The 12,084-nt window shown below is 50.1% G+C and overlaps 1 protein-coding gene and 1 long non-coding RNA gene across 2 annotated transcripts in view; one reads left to right on the forward strand and one right to left on the reverse strand.

The window, feature by feature from the left end:
- LOC123778850 (uncharacterized) overlaps positions 1 to 12,084 on the forward strand; it is a 57,528-nt gene that overhangs the window by 34,522 nt on the left and 10,922 nt on the right. Inside the window, exons 5-8 of the long non-coding RNA XR_015727632.1 lie at positions 558 to 698; positions 1,634 to 1,784; positions 1,901 to 2,167; positions 4,012 to 4,083. This is a non-coding gene — a long non-coding RNA (uncharacterized LOC123778850). The remainder of the gene's footprint in view (positions 1 to 557; positions 699 to 1,633; positions 1,785 to 1,900; positions 2,168 to 4,011; positions 4,084 to 12,084) is intronic.
- The window catches only part of HS3ST2 (heparan sulfate-glucosamine 3-sulfotransferase 2), an 85,495-nt gene that overhangs the window by 1,485 nt on the left and 71,926 nt on the right, over positions 1 to 12,084 (reverse strand). The window lies entirely within an intron of this gene.

The raw sequence follows: 12,084 nt of genomic DNA on the forward strand, positions 1-12,084 counted from the left end.
TCTCCTCGGTGACATCTGAGCTCCACCTGCATTCACTGGGGAAGAAACCCGCCTTAAGGACGAGTCTTCCAGCAAGCGTGACACTTATAATGCTGTGTTGTCGACTATAATCACTACACTGCATTAGATCTCCAGTGAGGAACCCACTTCAACTCAGGCTAGTTGTTTAAAAAAATCTAACAGGTTTGCTAAGAGAGGAAACAACCTAAATGTTCATCAGTATGGCTTCAATGATGGGTTAGCCAATTAACAGGGATAGGCATATCTGTTGTGCATAAAAAGGGATTGATTTCCAAGATGCAGCGTGTTCACCTCAGCAAGGACACACGGTAGATAAAAATGGCTGCTTCTGGGGAGGGGTCTTGAGGTGGGGGCAGAGTGAGAAGGCCAGGGATAACAGAGAATTACTTTTATTGTATAACCTTTTATGCTGCTTAAAATTTTTAATATATTTGTTGATTACATATTCAAAAAATACTAAAGGAAGGCACTGAACATTCCTCTGGCAAAAGAAATTTTTCCAAACGTATTAAGAAAATCTTTTTTTTGGGGGGGAGGCTTATTTTGTAGGAATAGCAAGTGTTTTAGAAACGAGTTCTGATGACTTTTTCTGCTGGAACTCATCTGAAATACATCCTGGGTATAAGCCTGAAGTAGCCCGGAACTCCAGGCCGGTCAGCACCTCAGCCGGAAGCCAGGTAACGCAACCTCTTGCTCCCTTACTTTTTAATTTCCCGGTTCTGCTTTAGACTTTAAGGGACGATGGTGGGAAGCTCTGAAGTCTTCCTTCCCCGATGCGTCGCCTTCAGGCCTTGATGGAACAGGCCTTGGCTCCCACTCGCTACTTCTCTCTGAAGGTCATGTTTTGCACTTTAGATCACCCTAGGAATTTTAAAAAATGCAGCTGTCCAGGGTCTATCCTAGACCAACTGATTATGGGTTGGGTACTTTTTTAAAAAGCTCCTCAGATGGTCCCAATGTGGAGGCAGAGTTGAGAACCCCACTAGATCATCGTTTCCCCCTGTGACTCACCTACCCCCCAAGCATTCACCTTCACCGTCCTCTGAAGCATACACTTCCGGCTCCTGGTCGTCGTCTTCCCAGTTCCCATCATCCACTCCATCCAATAACCCAGCTTCACCGCTCTTCAGCCACAATCTCCACCTTCCCTTTCCTTTAAGCAACTCTTCCTCATGTCCATACCTTGGGTCCTGTCATTGGAATTGCCCTAATTCTGAAATGGTTCCCTCTGAAATTCCACTTTAGGACTGTGGTGCAGGTTGAATGGAGACCCTCTGAAAGATATGTCCACTCAGAACCTGTGAATGTGACCTTACTTGGAAAAAGGGTCTTCGCAGATCTGGTTGAGGATCTCACGCTGAATCCGGGTGGGCCCTAATCCAACGAGCAGTAGCCTTACGAGGGATAAGCAGGGGAGAAAAGAGACGGCGGTGATGTGACGATGAAGGCAGAGCGTGGGGTGATCGATGTACCAGTGAGAAATGCCAAGGACTGTGGGCCACCACCAGAGGCTCGTGCTTCCAGCCACCCAGGTTGTGGTCATTTGTTAGGGCGACCCCAGGAAACGAATACAGACTATAACCTTATTTCTTTCCATCTTGATTTAACACAGTCTCAAACTCCTTATACCTGATCTTCAAATCCTCCATGAATCCCTTGACTTCACGTTCCTCTGTGCCTGCTCTGGACCCACGCATACCCACCGCAGCAGCGCCAGGTCATAGCCCTGAGCATCCTCCTCCGCATCCATGTCCTTGCACTAGGTGAGCTCCCCTCCTCTCCCTGGACTGAGACAGCAGCATCCCGCATATACTTGTTAATTCTGTTTCAGTAGAACTCTCAAACACTGCAAAGTAATTGTTTGTATTTGTCTTTCCAGAACCCCCTCTGGTTCTTCCTAAGAAGTGCTCCACAGTCTCACCAGGAGCCCCCAATTCTACTCCTGTTCCTCCCCCTCCTCCACCTTCGGACTGTTCTCTGCAGCCCCTCCCACTGCTCTCAGAGGACAAGGCAGGCTCACCTGTCCACCTGTGCTCTCAGATCCCTTCTCCTGGTGCCTCCCCCAGAACCTGCAAACCCACTGTGTACCTCACGGACAGAGACAACTGCTATTCTGCTTCCGGCTCCAGATCTAGAATGGACACTTGTGAGTTGAAAGTTTAATATTCATTAATACTGAGTAGGGCAATTATTTTTAAAAAATAGGATATCATTATTAGCAATCACAAGTGCACATGAATAGAATTCCTTGGCTGGATTTTCTTAGAAATGTGGCTATATTATATTCTGACTCTGGCACACCCTGTAATTAGGCACTGGCCTTAAGGACAAGAGCAGATGACATTACATAGATGTGATGGTGTGCTGCAAGTTAAGGACTTTCCAAATTCCACGGGGGTGACTGATACAAAGGTTTTCTCCAACACAGAAGGCTGACTTGACAAGCTACTAAACAGATTTCTTTGCAATACCCTTTAACACACTAACAAACAAATACCCAAGAGAGAAATTTGTGGGTACAGCATTCCCAAGCTTATTTGACTAAGAAGAGATCCTTTTGCCAGGAGCAACAACGAACATCTCTCTGTTACCAGTTCGGAAAATTCTACCAATTCCAGTGATCTCTGGAGTACCGCATCAGGCCCTCAGCTGTGCACTAAAGGGAAGTCCCGCCCTTCCCATTCGTGGCATCTCAGCTGCAAAACCGAGTTACAGATACTAAGGAGACTCACACACCAGACTGCAAACAACATCACACAAGCGTCATCATGCCATGAGTCAAATAGCTCCTGTGCCCGGCGCATTTTCTCCGTCCCTTCCATATTTCTCCTCAGGTCATCAGGAGAGAGTACTGGAGGCCTGTGACGGTCAGGTGCAAGGAGACTCTGTGCACAGGCAGGTGTTGGGGGCCTTAGACTTTTCCTCGAGCTTCATTTTCCCTCTTCACGGCATTGTTTACATTTTGCTTACCTGTTTTCAGCTGCTAATAGCTGAACTTTTCTCTCTCTCAGCTCTGGCCTCCTTTCTTTACTATGTAGCTCTGCAAAAATTACTGGAAGAACTGTCTGACACCCCCAGTCTGGACTCACTCACCTCCCATCTGTGATTGTAACCTGCTCGGCAGCAATTTTCCCTACATCTGGCCACAGCCCCCAGATTTCTCTTCGAGGAACTCCCACTCCCACTTTGGATAAAATCCTGGCAGGCCAAGGGGGTGGGTGCGTGATTGAAGTTAAGACGGTCAGTGCCAATTGTGTCATAAAGACTGGAAACTGTTGGACTGAATCTTCCTCACCAGCCTCTCCTACCAAATCCCTTTGGCTGTCTTCATTCTCAACCTTTCTTTCTTTTCTTTCTTTTAAAAGATTTATTTATTTTGAGAGAGAAAGACTACAAGCAGGGGGAGGGGCAGAGGGAGAGGATCTCAAGCAGATTCCACAGATCGCAGAACCCAACGCGGGGCTCGATCTCCCAACCCTGAGACCCTAACCTGAGCCGAAACCAAGAGGTGCCCTCGTTCTTGTCCTCTCTGAGACCTGGTTCTTCTACATTCCTCTGTGTTCTGTGAGTCCCCACATGTCCTTCCAATAAAGTACTACTAGTTCAAGTTAGTGAGCATTGGTTTCTGTGGCTTACACCCCAAGAATCCAAATCTTATCTTTTTACACACTGGCTTCCTCCCTGCTGAATATCTGCTCGCCCCACTGGATTACAAACTCCATGAGGGCAGGGAGCCATTTTGGATCTTCCCAATGGTCTGTGTCCCACTTCCCCCCATTCCACTGATCTCCCTGGATGACCTCACTCCTTCCCCAGCCTTTAACCACCACGGAGGAGCTGCGGACTCGCAAGTCTGTAACTGCAGATCCAACACACCCCTGCTCTAGGCTGGAATGCCCAACTGTCTGTGGACCGGACACCGCACCTCGACAGCTGAACTCCCCATTTCCCCCCCGCAAACTCACTTCTCTCTTTTGCCTGTCCTTGCAGCTGACATCAACATGGATCCACTCACAAAGCAGAAAACCCTCAGGGTCATTCCTGACTCCTTCTCTCATTCCGGTAAGTTCTCAAGGAGCCCCCTCCTCTCCCAGCGTGCTTGCATAGCCCCCGGCTTGTCATCTAGTTCTTCCTGACCTCCACGCTTCCACTCTCCCCTCCCTCTGTCCGTTCTGCATCCTGCATCTGCCAGGGAAATCTTTCTAAAGCACATGCAATCTTGTCAACCATCAACTATTCTTTTGAATATTCCTTGACTCGGTACTCAAGGCCACTGCCTTGCCTTTCCAGAATTAATCTCTTGCCACTTCCTGGCAACCCAATGCTCGTGTCATGCTGAATACAAAATCCACTCCCCAAACACATCCTGCTCTGTCAGGTGTTCTGTAACTTGCTGAGTTTTTTGTTTTTGTTAAGACTCTGGATCATCTTTCTTATCTCTCTCACCCTGGAGAACACTGACTCATCTTTCCAAGCCCAAACCAAAGTCACATCATCTGTGAACCCTTTCTTATCATTTCAAGGCACGCGGTGCATCCAGCTACCAGCACCCTCACCCCACCGCGCAGAGCCCCTCAGATACGTGTTCACGCACATCAGCACATGGTCAGCCACTCGGGCAGCTTTCTCATTCGTATTTGCCTTCCTAGCACAACACCCGGTATACCACAGGTGCTCAATACATGGATCAAAGATCCAGTGTCAAAGGCAGGTGCCTACTCACAGGTCATCTCGGGTCCTCAGAAGTTACGAGTGTTCGTTCAGGAAGCCCAGCCTTTTCTTGGCATCCTGGCCTCGGGCAGAGGAAGGTTTCAGCAGACAGTCCTGGGTGGGGGCGGGACATGGTGCCATTTTTAAGATTTTTATCACGGCCACAGGTACTGAGGCTCAGATGGGGGAGGTCCAAGCTTGGCTTCGACCAAACCTCCACATATAAGAAGGTAAAATGAGGTGTAAGAAGGAACCCATCTTGTGCCCTGTTTTGCCGACTGCAAACACACTCCCTTGCCCGAAGCTCCCGCGGTGTTGAGGGAGAGCAGGGCTGTGGTGGGTCCGCAGTGTCACGGGGGTGGGGGGGGGGTAAAGTCATGCTGCCCACTGAGACCACCTGCAGAGCTTCTGGAGATATTTAAATGGCCAGGCCCTACATCAGACTATTTAAATCAAAAACTCTGAAAGCGGGGCCTGGACCTCTGCAATTGTGAAGCTCCCCAGTTGATCCCAGTGCACCCCAGGGCCAAGAGCCACTACTGCAGACTGCGTGTCCCTTCGGCCACTTAGCCTTTAATACAGTTGTTCAGGAGCATCAGCTGGGGCGCACCTTAGAGGAAAAGAATCCAGGCCCCTCCCCTGGACACTCTGACTCTGTGGGTTTGGAGTGCAGGAACCTACTTTTGTAACAAGCTCCCCCGTGATTCTTACCATCAGAAAAGCTTGGGAAGAGCCGCCTTAATCAAATGTACCCTCACCAGTAACGTGCTCACGCTCACTCCTACCTAATATAGATTGATTCGTGTGTTCACGTCTCTGCCCATCCCCACCTCCAGCCTCAGACCGTGAGTCCCAAGAGAACAGGGGCGGTGTCTGTCTCGCTCACTAGTCTCAGCACCAAGGAGGAGACTGGCACTTAGTAGGGGAGCAGGCAATGTCTGCTGAAGGGAAAAACGAAGTCAGGGCTTTCATCTGGGAAGAATGAGGAAGAAGCAATTTGTGTCACTGGAGACGTGTGTCTCTTCCGTGCCACAGAAGTCTGTACTCTTACCTTCTTCCTGAGGGAAGAATCACAGACTTCCTGAGGACCCTACCCAAAAAAAGGGAAAAAAAAAAATCCAAACACTCTCTTGCCAGCCCGAGGCTCTCCGGAAAGGATGTTGTTTAAGCTGCCCGGTGGGGCAGAGGCCGCTCCCGGGGCCCCGCTGTCCACACCAGGGACATCCCCTGCATGTCAGGACACGGGAGCCTGTCTGAGCTGCTCCTGGTTATGACCGGTAAGCCTCTCTGGAAGGTTTCATTTTCTACGAAATCTATACACTGCATGTATATGTTCTGGAAGGCCTGGCTGCCTGGGGGACTCTGGTGATTTATTAGCTCCTAACTGGGCAACTAGGCTCCTTGAAAATCATTGCGGTCTCCAGAGGGATAATTAAGAGCAGAAGAGGAGGAAAAAAGCTTTATTGCAAGAAACTGGTTCTTACAACGAAAGCCACTCACCCTCTGCATGCCGAGCCAAGCGCAGGCCCAGCCCCTGTGGCCGTTTAGCCTCATCTGGTTGAGAGGAGAAGTGAGGACCCCTTCCTTCCTGGTCCACAGCCCCGAATCCTTATACTTATGGGACCCAGGAGCAAAACATGAAGTCCCAGCTTGAACTCCACCAGCAATTCCTCACTGCTCGCAGGATAAAGGCCTTAATGGGACTTATGTGGCTCTTCTTAATCTGGCCCATGGCCACCCCGGCTTCTGGTCAGACTAGACAATTCAGGGTTTTCCCCACAAGACTATATTTCATGCTAAGGGTTAACTTCTCACGTGTTATGAAGCCCTCGGTAGCCTGTCAGAACTTCAGCTCTTAGCTCATCATCACCTCACCAAGGAGCCTTCCCCGCTCCTTTCTTTCCCCCTTCCCCGAGGAAGATGTAGGCATTTGCTACCTTTGTGATTCCATGGTGCCCACTGCAGACAGAGCCCCCATTTTACACATCATCTGTGTCTTATCAGCGCCCTAGAGTGTAAGGTCACGGAAGGCAGGGATCACGGCTGTCACATCTCTACATCAACAACGCTTGGCCTATGCCTGGTAGGCACTTATGTATTCATTCATTAAACAAACATCCATGAAGCACCTACTGTATCCCAGGGATACAAAAACAGGCAGGTGTAACCTCTGTCCTCAAGGAGTTAACAGCCTTGTGGAAACAGTGGTGGTGGTGGTGGGTGTCCTCATTTCCCAGAGTGAGGGCCAGCACCTGAACCTGGCCTCCCACAAGGGCGGGGGGCTTCCTCCCTCTGGCCAGAGGGGCTAGGCCTGAACCCAGTTTCCCCCATAGGTCATCAAGGTGCCGGGCAGCTGGCTTTCCCAGATAACTCCTGTGCCCAGCCTGCCTGGTGTCCCAGTAGTGTGATGGTCCCCTAGGTGGCAGGGCTGCTCTCACCCCGCCCTAGAAGACGGGAAACTGCTGGAGGTGTGGGGGCAGAGTCCCTTCCCTGGAGCATACACCCAGTCTGTCCAGGCCCTGGCAGGTCCCTTGGGGCGAGGTCAGAAAACAGTTAATCCCATGCCTGCCTCTTCTACTGAGACCCCTGGTGCACAAGTTTACCCAGTACAGCCTGTTTCTCTTCCATACCTCGTGCACTATGGAATTTGTTCCGGGTCCTGCTGTGTGACAGAGACCAGAAAAGGATGTTTGGAGGCAGTGGACTGCTCTAGGGGCTGGTTGTGAGTATGGCATCTGGAATCAAAGAGACCCTTGCGAACCACAGAAATGGGCACACCGCTTATTTCCCTGAGCGTAATGTGCCCCACGTTCATCCACACTGTCACAAGGGGCAGGATTTCAGTCTTTTTTTTACGGCCGAGAGAAATAAGCCCGATACAGAAAGACAGATACTATACGATTTAGAAGTCGAACTTAGAGAACCAGAGCGTAGAATGGTGGTTGCCAGGGGTGGGAGGGAGGGGGCAATGGGGAGATGTTAGTGAAAGGGTACAAACTTCCAGTTCGAAGATGAATAAGTCCCGGGGATCTAATTACAGCATGGTGACTCTAGTTAACAATACTCCATTGTATACTTGAAATTGGCTAAGAGAATAGATCTTAAGTCTCAGCGCACGCACACACACCGTAACTATATGAGGTGATGGATATGTTAATTAACTTGATTGTGGTAATCGTTTCACGATGTATACATATATGAAATCATCTCGTTCTACATCTTTTTTTTAAAGAAAGCAACAAACGTGAAGCATGCACCGGCCGTACACATGGTCTGCTAAGGGCTGAATGTTTATATCCTCCTTCAAATTCATACTTTGAAGCCCTACCCCCCCACCCCCCGCCATGTAACCATCTTTGGAGGCAGGGCTGTGGGAGGTAATGAGGTCATGAGAGTCAAGTCCTCATAGATGGGCTTAGTGCTGTTATAAGGACGAGACAAGAGAGATGATCTCCCCCCCACCCCCAATCATGGGAAGATCCCGCAAGAAGGCAGCCGTCTGCAAACCAGGAACAGAGCTCTCAACCTGAGGAACATCGGCAACCTGATGTTGTGACTTCCAGCCTCCAGAACAGAGAGAAGTAAATGCCTGTTGTTAAAGCCCCCCCACCCCTCCGTGGCAGTGATGTGACAGCATCCGGAGCCAATAGCAACGCGGTCCCCAATGCCCTGGGCATGAGCTAGTGCCCGCACGGTTCTCAGCTCTGAGAACCACCCCCCTCGGTCTCCACATGAACTCCAGGCGGCCGCCACCCTCACTGATTCCTGCTTGCGGGCGGAGGAAATTGGGGCACTGAGAACGCACGTCATCGCCAAAGCAACCGCAAGTCGCAGAATCTGGATTCAAGTGTGACTCTAGCACTAGAAGAAAACGTGAGAATGTAAAATTAATCTTGGCACGAGGACAGCCTTTCTAAGCATGAGACAAAAATCATGAAGGAAGAAACTGAAAACTTAGACTCTGAAAAATGGAAGTCTCCGGGATGGAAAAAAGAAAAAAAACACCATAAATAGAATAGAGGGAAAATGACCCCTTGGAAACGTATTTGCGGCATGTGAGCCTGAGAAACAAAGGGATGACTTGTTTCAGAGTTCCTGCACATCAGTAAGACAAAGAGAACCAGCGGGTAGAAGGCAGGCACACAGACCATGAGAAGAGTGAATAGGAAAAGAGTTTGGATTAAAATAAGTACATGAGAAAGATACTCCATCTCTCACAAAGTTAAAGAAATGCAAATTAAAACTATAATGAGATAATATCCACCTTGAACACTGGAAAAATATATTTTATAAAAATGCTAACAGTTCTTGCTGGCCAGTGTGTTGAACGAAGCACTCTCCGGCATCGGTAGGGGTGTCAACGGGGCGCAGCAGGACGGCAAGGAGAGAGTACCTCCCCAGATGGAAAAGGCACCCTTTAATCCAGCAATTCTATCTGGAAATTTATTTGTCCAGGCGGGTGAACACCTGTGTGTGTGGGTGTCTGTTGCAGCATCCGGGGCAGAGATGGGGAGGCCCGACCAGACGTCCGCTCCTCCCTCCAGAGTACAGCTGTTTCTAGAGGGAAGGTGTCCAGCCAACAGCTACACTTCCCAGCACCCAGTCCGCATGAGGCGCGGTGCCTGGTGCTTGCCACGGACTGGACCGGGAGTAGAAGCTTGGTGTTAACCTCAGCCAAGGTGCTCACATAATAGGGGTGTCCTCCTCACGGTCACTTCTGTCCACTGGCTGAATGCAGGGAACTCTGGAGGGCCCAGAAGGGTAGAATGAGACTTGATTTCTACCTTTCCCTTCCTGCACTCAGTGGATTTTTCTTTGCCATAACTATGTATTCTTTGTAGTTAAAAAAAAAACCAGCTAATAAAAAAAGTGATGTTAAACAGTCTCCATTGAGAACTGTTTCAGAAGAAGATGGCCTGTCTGGAAGAAGTTTCGTGGAGTGAGGGGGAGGAAGCGTGTTTGGAGGAGCCGAGGTGTGGGTGGGAAGCAAGGCACTGGGAGGCCCAGAATGTTCAGCTCCCCTCTCAAGCAGCTTGGCTCAGAAAGGAGGGAGGGTGACTGTGGGTGTTGGATGAATGGGTTTTGCTGCTACATGTACAGCTCGGTAAGTTTCCAGGCAACTGGACCTCAATCTCTCAGGCACCATCTGTGGCTAGTGTGGCCTGAGCGTGGGGACACTATCAGGGCGCTTTCTGGGGGTAACTCCGGATTCCTTCTTTCTCAGTCTGGGCTTAGCTCCTTCCCCACACTGAAGCCTACCCTCCCTTTTCCCTGGGAGTAGCCCCCTAAATCAGTGCTTTTCACACTTTAATGTGCATCTGAACCTCCTGGGGGAGGTGGTCTTGCTGGAATGCGGATTCTGACTGGTAAGTCTAGGGAGGGGGCCTGAGACTCTGCGTTTCTGACCAGCTCTGCAGCAAGGCTGACCTGCTGGTGCACGGACCACCGTTTGAGTAGCAAGGTCTTACAGGAGTCCTGGTGATACTCGCACAAGCAGCATACTCAGCGAACGTTCACTGCATTTAGTGGAATTAGCTATTTCTTCTTCTTTGTATTTATTTAGTTTTTATCAAGATGTAATGAACATATAACATTTGTTTCAAGTGTGCAACGTGATTCGCTATGTGTACATATCGCAAAATGATCACAAGAAGTCTAGTTAACATCCATCACTACACAGTGACAACATTTTTTTCTCCTGATGAGAACTTCTAAGATCTAGTCTCTTAGCAACTTTCAAATATACCATATGATTAACTGTAGTCACCATGCTGTAGAGTTCAAGTCTTTGATTTTTTAAAAAGCTAACTGTCCGTCCCTTCACCCTCTCCTGCCACAGTCCTATATACCTCCCCCAAGTTCTTGAAATAAAGCTCGGTGGCTCCACTTGCTCTCCTCACATGCATCCCCAACTTGTCCCATCTGCCACCCACCCCGTCACCCTGTGAAGCAGCGCTTGCTGAGGACACCCCCAAACAGCAATCCCAGTTCTGTCCTGGTCCTGTCACACTTCCCCATGGCATCAGACGCGCCCACTCCCTACTTCGTGAGAAATGTGTTTTTTCTTGGCTTTGGGAACATCTTTTGGTCGTCTTCTCCATACATATTTAAGTGATTTTCCCTCCACTTACCGTTTCCCTCCTCATGTCTCATTCAATGACCCCCACTATCCCCCAGTTGCCCCAGCAGCTCCCACACCTAATCCATAAGCAATCCAACTGGTAACCTCCCACACTGTCTCTTCTGACGGCGGGCACGGCTTCCTCATCCATGGTCAGAGCTGCAGGGAGCAGCTCTGCACCTTTCTCGAGGGAGGCACCGGCTTCTAGTATCCGTTCCGAGCCAGCTTGCTCTCGTGTGACCCTCCCCAGGGACACCAGCATCCAGGAAGCCAGACAGCACCTGGGGGCCACCAAGTGGGACCACGGCTACCAGTGATGATACTAAGTGGCAGCTTAGATCTTCACCCCCTCAGAGTCTCCCAAAGACAATCTCTGTGAAAGGAGATAGAGGAAGGGCAGGTAGGGGGAGGCCAGAGCACCCCTGAAGGGCAAGTGAAGCCGGCAGACGGGCTCCTCTACAAATGCCCGACTGCCAACACAAGGGGGCCTCGGCAAAGGGGGCAATTCCATTCCTCTGACCAAGCCACTCTCCCACTCTGCACGACGACTAGTTCAGACCTTTTCCACCAACTGCCAATGATCAAAGCCTGCTCTTTCCTGCCCCTTTCGGCTGCTGAGCTCACATCATACTCCAGAGAGAACTAAAGAAGCCATTCGGATACAATGTCCTCACTGTCCTGCTGCCAAACACGTGAGGTTTTCCACAATGACCAACCCCAGGCTGAGGCTGGAGGTGTCAGCCCAGTGGCCTTCTGAAGTCAGTGTCCCCATCTCCATCTCCCAGTGTTCCCCGCCTGCAGTGTCCATAGAAGCTGTACCCTCCACCTGTGCCCGGATCCATTCTAAGGACCTGTCAGGCCCTCCTGAAGGAGTTCCAAATGCTCCCCAGGCATCTGCAAACTCCCCAGCCCATGATCGGGTGAGTCAGTGAGTTTATGTTATTTTTTAAACACCAAGCTTTACAATCTCACTCTCTGGAGTCCCTGGGGCTACTAAGTTTTGCAGGGAGGAGCTGCAAGGCTGCCCCATTTCCTGCAGCATCACAGTGCCCCCTAGTGGGAGGTGACTCAACTGCAGCTGTTGAAGTCACCCCCCACCCCCAACCCCACCACCCTTCTCCCCTCCCATGCAGGGAGGAATTAGCCCAGGACAGGGAGTCCTTTCCATCTTGTCTTCTGCACATGCAAGTGTTCCAGAACACAGTGAGCTCCATGGTTGCAAAGGGTTAGCA

This window comes from Ursus americanus, chromosome 2, assembly GCF_024610735.1.
Source record: "Ursus americanus isolate L20-20 chromosome 2, mUrsAme1.1.p, whole genome shotgun sequence".
NCBI classification, from domain to species: domain Eukaryota; kingdom Metazoa; phylum Chordata; class Mammalia; order Carnivora; family Ursidae; genus Ursus; species Ursus americanus.